The 11,098-nt window shown below is 37.7% G+C and overlaps 1 non-coding gene and 1 pseudogene across 1 annotated transcript; one reads left to right on the forward strand and one right to left on the reverse strand.

Annotated features, from left to right (window-relative positions):
• Positions 1-1,446: 1,446 nt before the first annotated feature.
• trnay-gua lies at positions 1,447-1,532 on the forward strand. Its single transcript is given in 2 exon segments — positions 1,447-1,483; positions 1,497-1,532. It is a non-coding gene; the product is annotated as a tRNA-Tyr (tRNA).
• Positions 1,533-2,699: 1,167 nt separating this feature from the next.
• On the reverse strand, positions 2,700-10,359 carry LOC112233634 (annotated as a pseudogene).
• Between the last annotated feature and the right edge of the window lie 739 nt (positions 10,360-11,098).

Genomic DNA, 11,098 nt, shown 5'->3' on the forward strand with positions numbered 1-11,098 from the left:
GGTCGAAGGTTGCCATGTTTACTTGCCCATATATGAAAATGAGTCTAGATAGGGCTTGGGCAGTTAATGATTCCTCGCAGTAGTCTTTAAACTGACCCCATTTAATGTAAAGCTGTGTGTCATCAAACTGTTAGCAAATATCATTGTAAAACAAAAGTGTTTGAGGATGTGTTGTTCAGGGGAACAACATGAAAATGTGACATAATAGGCTATTTATAATGGCTGTGGTAGGATTTACATTTTGGACTCAACTGATGTTTTGATGAGCATCGCAGTTCGTTGGTAATCCTAGGGGAGTTCAGTAAACCTACTAGAATTTCAGTGGGCGCCCTGAAACTGTAAAAAATTGACGAACGCTCTACCAATTGAGCTTAATCCCCTTGTGGTTATTACATTTGCAAATTAGAATCCACCTGTGTCTGATGAACAGTGGCATACACACTATGATTGAGTATAAAAGCAGTATAATGAGCCAATTTGATGTATTATGGTATTTTAAAATCATATTTACGCATATAAAACGTATCAGAATATATGATCAGCATCATGAACAGTATGTCGTAGTGTAAACAGTACAGTATCTCGCAGATCAAGGAAGGAACGTTCATCCAGTTCATGTTTCAAAACATTCTAATGTTAATCATTCAGATACATTGTATCAGAATTTTTCATATGAATACGTAGCAACACATGACTGGCTACAAAGTAATTTCAATGTTCATTTATGGAAAATAGACAACAACACTGATTGGGAAGGTCGGGAAAACATTTGGAGAATGCGGGCATCGATCCCGCTACTTCTCGCATGCTAAGCGAGCGCTCTACCATTTGAGCTAATTCCCCTTCCTATACAATGGCAGCAGGGACTCATATAAATGCATCAGGCTATTTAGAATGACGCGTTGAACGTGAGTAGCTGGATAGATACTATGTTGCCACCTCCCTCTCGAAGTTAAACTTTTTAGTCTGTCGTCAGAGTAACAACAGCTTCTATGACACTTTAATTTAGGAAACAGTTCATTACCACCATGTCAACCTTATTAGAAAATTTCGCTAACGTCGTTACAGCTAGTTTAGTTTTAGTCTAGGAATATACAGAGTACTGTCCTAGATTTTATTAATGGTTGCACACGGCCTCAGTATATTTGACACGGCTCATGCTCGCTAGCACGTTAAATCGTAACGTTAAATGTGTTGAATGCGTTTGAAGCGAGATGTAACAAGCTACCTTTAGCTATGTGCGTATCTCGTTTGTTTTTACAATTCGCAATCTAAATATGTGACAGCTAAAATGTCGTCTACTCAGATATATTATTCGACGCTAAGTAATTAATTACAGAAAGTAAACTCGGACACCAACCAGCCACATATATCCATATATATAACAATACATGCACACACATTGTTACTTATAGATAGCTCGCTAGTCAACGGTTTCATGTACTCCCTTCGATAGCTCAGTTGGTAGAGCGGAGGACTGTAGAGGTTACATAGCGATCCTTAGGTCGCTGGTTCAAATCCGGCTCGAAGGAGGATTTTTTTGCTCACCTGATTTGTGAAACCAGACCTAACAACAAATTTAAGTATAATTTGTACGCCTATATGTTTGGAAGATGCGTAATGTAATTACAAAAAAAGATGTTGAAGTAACTTTTCAAAAAGGAAAGTCTATTGCCACATGACACAATTCTAAATCTCTCAATCCTTTCACAGCCATACTTACGCCTACTATACTGTATAATAAACAACACAAAACACATTGCACACAAAGGAACACTCATTCATAATTTACAAAGTGTAGTCAAGGGGTGGAATGGAGGCCTTCTGGGATCTACATCAGGGAATGAATCCCCCTTAGACCTGGGTTCAAATAATATTTAGGGTATTAAGGAAGGAAGTATTTAGAGTTTTTGAATATTGGAATTTATTTGGAAATACACTTGGAACGTCTGCATCCCATGCATTCAACCCAGGTATTTGAAAATAGTATTTTAAATAACTATTTGAAAATAATTTCAAATAGTAGGCTATTTTTGGGAATTATTTGAAAAAACTTGAAAATACTTCCAATATAAGTAGTTAATTCAGGGCACATTATTTGAAAATGCTAAAACACACAGAAAATAAGTTTTTACAGTGCATTCAGAAAGTATTCAGACCTCTTGACTTTTTTCCACATTTTGTTACATTACAGCCTTATTTTAAAATGGATTAAATAGTTTTTTCCCCTCATCAATCTACACACAATACCTCATAATGCTAAAGCAAAAACTGTTTAAAAAAATAAAGTTATTAAAAATAAAAGGCTTGTCCTCATGGCTTGGTTTTTGCTCTGACGTGCACTGTCAACTGTGGGACCTTATATAGACAGGTAGGTGCCTTTCCAAATCATGTCCAATCAATTGAATTTACCACAGGTGGACTCCAATCAAGTTGTAGAAACATCTCAAGGATGATCAATGGAAACAGTATGTACCTGAGCTCAATTTCGAGTCTATTAGAAAAGGGTCTCAATACTTATGTAAATATGGTGTTTCTGTTTTTTAGAATATATACATTTGCAAACATTTCTAAAAACCTGTTTTCTCACTTTGTCATTATGGGGTATTGTGTGTAGATGGAGCAGGAAAAATATTTATTTGATCCATTTCACAATAATGCTGTAACAAAATGTGGACAAAGTAAAAGGGTCTGAATACTTTCTGAATCCACTGTAAATAACAAATACTTAAATACACATGTATTTGAACCCAGGGCTGGAATCCCTATGGCATCACCAGTCCTCTAATGTCTGCTCCCAGGTGTGTTAGGGATAGGCCTGTCGTCCGTCACCAATCAACCTGGTCTTCTTGCTGGTATTGGTTGGTTGCTGTATTATGGGGATGTCGTCAGCATCTGGAGAGGGTAAGATCAATTTATCAGTGCATTAGTTTATGTTGTAATGTTACACAGAACTATGAAAATATGGCATATCCTCCAAAACTGTCCTAGAAATAAGCCTACTACAGGTGTAGGATCTTAATTTGAGCCAGTTTGATACAGCAGGAATAATCCTGCAGCAACAGGAAATGTGAATTATTATGTGGTTTATAATGAATGGATTTCTTTTGTAGGGGCAAATCAAGTCTAATATTTAAAGTGGAAATTACAAACTTTAGAAGCTTTTTAAACCTTGACTACTCTACAAGGTTCCAAAAAGAGTGATCAAGTTAAGATCCTACATTTGTACCCTAACTATAGGAAGTGACGTCTAGCCTCCTGCCTCCTGCTGCCGGTTGTCCTTTTGGCACCACAGACTAGGCACACTTTGTCACAGCCTGGCTGGCTTGAAGGGCCGCTTTAATCACTTCAATTACCCTGGGCTATCCCTACAGTAGTAGGTACAATTCCTATTGGTACATGCTCACAATAAATATGTTATCATAAGCAATGTGTTCTGAAGCCAAATATATGAGTAGGCCTTCTTATCATCCCCCCATGATGGCTGAGAGACTTTGCAGTGAGTGCTGGAAACAAAGGCCATTGTGAGATGGGGCTCAAAATAACTGCTTATGGAAACACATTTAGAGATGTGACTCAGAGGCAGTAATTATCAGTTATGTTGGAGAACTGCAGCAGACATGAAGAATAAAATCACACCCAACCTCCCACAGCTAACTGGCACCAGAGCAATGTATCATATCCAAATATCTGGCCCAAATATATCAAGTCTCTTTATTTTCATTAACAGGCTGACTTGGTGCGTTGGAGAAAACATTGTATTCACAGTCTATGCCATTCCGCTGTCTTCGTGACTTTGCTTTCACATCAAAGTCACTTCGCAGCATCAAATGTTTTCCCTTTGATAGATGAGGAAGTATCGATACGGTAGGAGAGTGATGTAGGAAGAGCTTATTAAAAGGGTTGCTGCTGTTGTTTCAACAGAAGGATAATAAAACTGCGAACTATAGGCTAATTCTGAAGCAGTAAGAGATAGTGAGTGAGGCTTGCTCAGGGTAGAAGTTGCCCTTAGGCACAGCATTAGCTTACCCTCCCAGAGTCCTAACCTTGTTAGGAAGATGAAAGGCAAAACTGACCTCAGTTCAGTGTCAAAGGGCAATTTCATCATTCTCAGTGGGGCTCACCTGGCTCTCTGTTTCAAAACCCTGCTGAACATTGTAGCTGCGAACACCCTCCAGGTGTGTGCTGCTCACCTGTCTCCATGTCTGTGCGGATCTGCTCCCCCAGGTTACCAGGGAAAATGTAGGTGTCGGGGTCCTCCTCCCCAGGGGTTTTGGTTTTTACACATCCCATAGCAACAGTTCAAGCAGCAGCACAGGCAGCAGCAGAAGTAGCAGCCTGTTAGCATGCTACAGACCATAAACAGGATGGACATAGCCCATTCACTATTAACACATGAACATAAAAAGGACTAGATTTCCTTTTTCACACACACGCACACACACACACACGCACGCGCGCACGTACGCATGAAATAAACATTGAATAAACGTTGAAGTTCTCTCAAAACTGCTGAGCCACGTACAGCCTGAGGGAGACATAGCTGTTGTAGATGTTCCTCTTGGAAGCATCTGGCAGGACGGAGTGGGCATTGTTGAGCTCCTTGAATTTATCTGTGGCGTTCAGGTTCTCTGGGTTCTTGTCTGGATGATGTTTCAAAGCAAGCTTTTTGAATAGAAAAAAAAATATTACAAAATTGAAAAGATTATTCACTCCAGAAGGCTAAGCTAGCCGAAATGCCATCTTCTTCATTGTTACTATCTTGCTACTTTATGGTCTTATCTAATGTTTTCAGTAAGAGGCTGCACTATTATCTCTCATTTCCAAGCTGAGATCTTTTCCCATGTTTCAGTGTGTATCCTGGCATCTCTAGACGCATTCCTGTCTACACTCTCAATACCTGCAGATCACTCTGAATACCTGCAGACCACTCTCAATACCTGCAGATCACTCTGAATACCTGCAGACCACTCTCAATACCTGCAGATCACTCTGAATACCTGCAGATCACTCTGAATACCTGCAGACCACTCTCAATACCTGCAGATCACTCTCAATACCTGCAGATCACTCTCAATACCTGCAGATCACTCTCAATACCTGCAGACCACTCTCAATACCTGCAGATCACTCTCAATACCTACAGACCACTCTCAATACCTGCAGATCACTCTCAATACCTGTAGCTCACTCTCAATACCTGCACACCACTCTCAATACCTGCAGATCACTCTCAATACCTGCAGATCACTCTCAATACCTGCAGATCACTCTCAATACCTACAGATCACTCTCAATACCTGCAGATCACTCTCAATACCTGCACACCACTCTCAATACCTGCAGATTACTCTCAATGCCTGCAGATCACTCTCAATACCTACAGACCACTCTCAATAACTGCAGACCACTCTCAATACCTGCAGATCACTCTCAATACTTGCAGATCACTCTCAATACCTGCAGATCACTCTCAATACTTGCAGATCACTCTCAATACCTGCAGATCACTCTCAATACCTGCACACCACTCTCAATACCTGCAGATCACTCTCAATACTTGCAGATCACTCTCAATACCTGCAGATCACTCTCAATACCTGCAGATCAGATCCAGTCAGCAGTCAGCACCGTAGCAACTAGTGACAAAGATGGGGTGAGAACCCTCAAATCTGTCAACACACACACCTGCCAGGCATAAGTACATTAGTACAATACTGATATAAGCACAGTTTTAGTTGGAATAGCATGTATAGCACAATTAAAAGTCTTCTAAGTCAGGCTAGAAAATGTGTAGATATTGTTGACAGACACCATGAAATAAATATAAACCCAGTCAGCTTTACATAAAACAATACATATCACTACAGTCAGCTTTACATAAAACAATACATATAACTACAGTCAGCTTTACATAAAACAATACATATAACTACAGTCAGCTTTACATAAAACAATACATATCACTACAGTCAGCTTTACATAAAACAATACATATCACTACAGTCAGCTTTACATAAAACAATACATGTAACTACAGTCAGCTTTACATAAAACAATACATAGAACTACAGTCAGCTTTACATAAAACAATACATGTAACTACAGTCAGCTTTACATAAAACAATACATATCACTACAATCAGCTTTACATAAAACAATACATGTAACTACAGTCAGCTTTACATAAAACAATACATGTAACTACAGTCAGCTTTACATAAAACAATACATATCACTACAGTCAGCTTTACATAAAACAATACATGTAACTACAGTCAGCTTTACATAAAACAATACATAGAACTACAGTCAGCTTTACATAAAACAATACATGTAACTACAGTCAGCTTTACATAAAACAATACATATCACTACAATCAGCTTTACATAAAACAATACATGTAACTACAGTCAGCTTTACATAAAACAATACATGTAACTACAGTCAGCTTTACATAAAACAATACATATCACTACAGTCAGCTTTACATTAAACAATACATATAACTACAGTCAGCTTTACATAAAACAATACATATAACTACAGTCAGCTTTACATAAAACAATACATATCACTACAGTCAGCTTTACATAAAACAATACATATCACTACAGTCAGCTTTACATAAAACAATACATATCACTACAGTCAGCTTTACATAAAACAATACATATCACTACAGTCAGCTTTACATAAAACAATACATATCACTACAGTCAGCTTTACATAAAACAATACATATCACTACAGTCAGCTTTACATAAAACAATACATGTAACTACAGTCAGCTTTACATAAAACAATACATGAAACTACAGTCAGCTTTACATAAAACAATACATATCACTACAGTCAGCTTTACATAAAACAATACATGTAACTACAGTCAGCTTTACATAAAACAATACATGTAACTACAGTCAGCTTTACATAAAACAGTACATATAACTACAGTCAGCTTTACATAAAACAATACATATCACTACAGTCAGCTTTACATAAAACAATACATGTAACTACAGTCAGCTTTACATAAAACAATACATATCACTACAGTCAGCTTTACATAAAACAATACATGAAACTACAGTCAGCTTTACATAAAACAATACATATCACTACAGTCAGCTTTACATAAAACAATACATGAAACTACAGTCAGCTTTACATAAAACAATACATATCACTACAGTCAGCTTTACATAAAACAATACATGTAACTACAGTCAGCTTTACATAAAACAATACATATCACTACAGTCAGCTTTACATAAAACAATACATATCACTACAGTCAGCTTTACATAAAACAATACATATCACTACAGTCAGCTTTACATAAAACAATACATATCACTACAGTCAGCTTTACATAAAACAATACATGTAACTACAGTCAGCTTTACATAAAACAATACATATCACTACAGTCAGCTTTACATAAAACAATACATATCACTACAGTCAGCTTTACATAAAACAATACATATCACTACAGTCAGCTTTACATAAAACAATACATATCACTACAGTCAGCTTTACATAAAACAATACATATCACTACAGTCAGCTTTACATAAAACAATACATGAAACTATAGTCAGCTTTACATAAAACAATACATATAACTACAGTCAGCTTTACATAAAACAATACATGAAACTATAGTCAGCTTTACATAAAACAATACATATCACTACAGTCAGCTTTACATAAAACAATACATGTAACTACAGTCAGCTTTACATAAAACAATACATGTAACTACAGTCAGCTTTACATAAAACAATACATATCACTACAGTCAGCTTTACATAAAACAATACATATCATACAGTCAGCTTTACATAAAACAATACATGAAACTATAGTCAGCTTTACATAAAACAATACATATCACTACAGTCAGCTTTACATAAAACAATACATGAAACTATAGTCAGCTTTACATAAAACAATACATATCACTACAGTCAGCTTTACATAAAACAATACATGTAACTACAGTCAGCTTTACATAAAACAATACATGTAACTACAGTCAGCTTTACATAAAACAATACATATCACTACAGTCAGCTTTACATAAAACAATACATATCACTACAGTCAGCTTTACATAAAACAATACATGAAACTATAGTCAGCTTTACATAAAACAATACATATCACTACAGTCAGCTTTACATAAAACAATACATGAAACTATAGTCAGCTTTACATAAAACAATACATATCACTACAGTCAGCTTTACATAAAACAATACATATCACTACAGTCAGCTTTACATAAAACAATACATATAACTACAGTCAGCTTTACATAAAACAATACATGAAACTATAGTCAGCTTTACATAAAACAATACATATCACTACAGTCAGCTTTACATAAAACAATACATGTAACTACAGTCAGCTTTACATAAAACAATACATATCACTACAATCAGCTTTACATAAAACAATACATGTAACTACAGTCAGCTTTACATAAAACAATACATATCACTACAGTCAGCTTTACATAAAACAATACATATCACTACAGTCAGCTTTACATAAAACAATACATATCACTACAGTCAGCTTTACATAAAACAATACATATCACTACAGTCAGCTTTACATAAAACAATACATGTAACTAAATGTTCTCGCTCTCTCTTTTTTTCCTGTATATTGTAATTTGTCATTAACATTTGATGATGCTCCGAAGCAAGTCTGCTTGTTCATTTTTTATGATGCCAACATGCTCGGAAAATGCCACTATGTTTACATATTCATTAACAACAAACAAGGGCTGCTCAAAAGCTAACCATTTGGATGGTTCCTGAAAGTGAATTCCAATTAGACTAATTAAGAACGACTAATTGTAATGGCACCTGTATGTGTCTGAAGTGTATTCATATTATAAGTCATTAGATTCTGACTTACTCCTGTACGTGTCGGAGTGCTTCCAATGGAAATGTATTGGTGAAATGAGAGAAGGCAGGGTATGCGAGAGGTCTTGACAGACATATTTTGGTTGAAATGTAAGTTACAGCATGTAGGTTAAAATAGTTATCCTAAACAAAATCTACATTAAAATGCGGAATTACATTGCAAAATATAATTGAAAACGGCTTGGGTTATAGCTGAGTGAATTGATCTTGAGTAAGCATCAAAGGCCCCTGTCATGACACAATAACTAGATTAAGGTTGAGTACGGGGACCAGTAGGTTTTTATCAGCAGCTCTTCATGTTGTAGGACGTCTGTTCTTCTGTTTTATTGTAAGGTTCAGGTACTACTTGTTGTGTGGGTACATAGAAAGTGGGGCTGCAGCCATAACGCTAGGGTCTATTCCCAACGTGTTCTGACAAGCTTCCGAGTACACCCACCCTTGCATATGGGGGGCGCACACACACACACCTACACGCACGCACGCACACACACACACACACACCTACACGCACGCACGCACAAACACACACACGCACACACACCTACACGCACGCACGCACACACACACAAACACGCACACACACCTACACGCACGCACGCACACACACACACACACGCACACACACCTACACGCACGCACACACACACAAACACACACGCACACACACAGGAATCTTGTATAAGCCCTGACCTGAGAACAACAAGGGGTGCCATCTGTTCTGTAGTATTAATATTTTAGTTTTATGGAAGTAATATTGTATTCATGCAGCTATCTGACAATAACTGTCTGTGATTATAAAAGGTCTTGCAGCAGTCAGTCAGAGTGTCTGTCTGACTCACAAAGTCTTGTTTTTTGTCTCCTGAAAAACTGCCCATTAAAATCATTCTCACTGACCTCCATAGACATGGGTTGTTACATGACATTTGTTTGTGCTTTCCAGCACACGTTGCATGGTCACAGATCAATGTATAACCTGCTTCTGTGGAGAAAATGGTCTTTGTATACTAACAAAAACAGTGTTTAGAGTATATAGAGTTAAATGGATGGAACGTTTTATATGGGTTAACATGCTCAAAGGGTTGCTGTCAGTGATGTAATATGCAGTTCAGTTTCTCCATTGAGGCATACGGTTATCTGTTGTCTGTTGTTTGTCTGGTTACTCCACTAACTAGCCAAATGACTCCCAAATGGTGTGTCCTATAGAAACAACCTGATGGGTCGGCCCAAATATTTAAGTGGATCACCCACTGGTTTAACCAAGCACACAGCTCAAGAAGTGAGGTGAAAGTGTGTCTGTGTGTGCCTGTAGGACTTATTGATGTAGTCCAGTGTACAGGTCTTTTGGAGGCCCAGGACTAAGTATAGGGCCTCTCCTGAGGTGGACAGGGAACGCTGCTTTTGTTCCGACATATTCTCTCACCATTACCTGCACAACACAGCAACCACAATGATTTGATTCCTGATATTGACTGTGTGGTTGTTCAGCTGATCCACTGATCTATCAGTAATGGTATACTGTTCACACAGCATCTCTATTCATCATTGATAGAACTGCTATAAATAGTAACAAAGAATTTTCCACAGAGATTGTACTGTTCCATTGTTTTATCACTATGTTATCTCCAACACTCTATTCGATCTAAGAGTTGCTAAAGACATTGGCAAAATTCATCAGAGAACACCAACATGAGAGAACTTGTCACCTTACTGTTTTAACATGGACTACGAACACCAAACAACAGAACTCAAAAGACTTAACTAAGAGAACTTTTAGCCAATCACATCGTCTGCATTTGTCCACAGCTATTCCTCTTTCCAGTTCCTCTCTTTCCTAACTGTTCCTCTGTCCAGACCGTCAGCTCCAGTGCTCCAGTCGTCCCTGGGAGAGACAGACAAGTCAGTGGATTCAGGTGTCTGCTCTGTGGAGGACTAGTTCAGCGGATGAGATGAAGAAAACATACAGGCAGATAGTCATGTGCTCACGTTTCAGCAGGCCCAGCCGCCAGTGGCCCTAACATGATTGGCTGGATGTTGGGTTGGGGTTTAAAGGGGAGTTGGAAGTAGGTCTACTATATTGCAGGATACTGAGGTGTCTGGGTAGAATAGTAGTAGTGTCAACGGATTGATGACTTTCTGAGAGAGGGTGAAA

The sequence above is a fragment of the Oncorhynchus tshawytscha genome, linkage group LG29, assembly GCF_018296145.1.
Source record: "Oncorhynchus tshawytscha isolate Ot180627B linkage group LG29, Otsh_v2.0, whole genome shotgun sequence".
Classification (NCBI taxonomy): domain Eukaryota; kingdom Metazoa; phylum Chordata; class Actinopteri; order Salmoniformes; family Salmonidae; genus Oncorhynchus; species Oncorhynchus tshawytscha.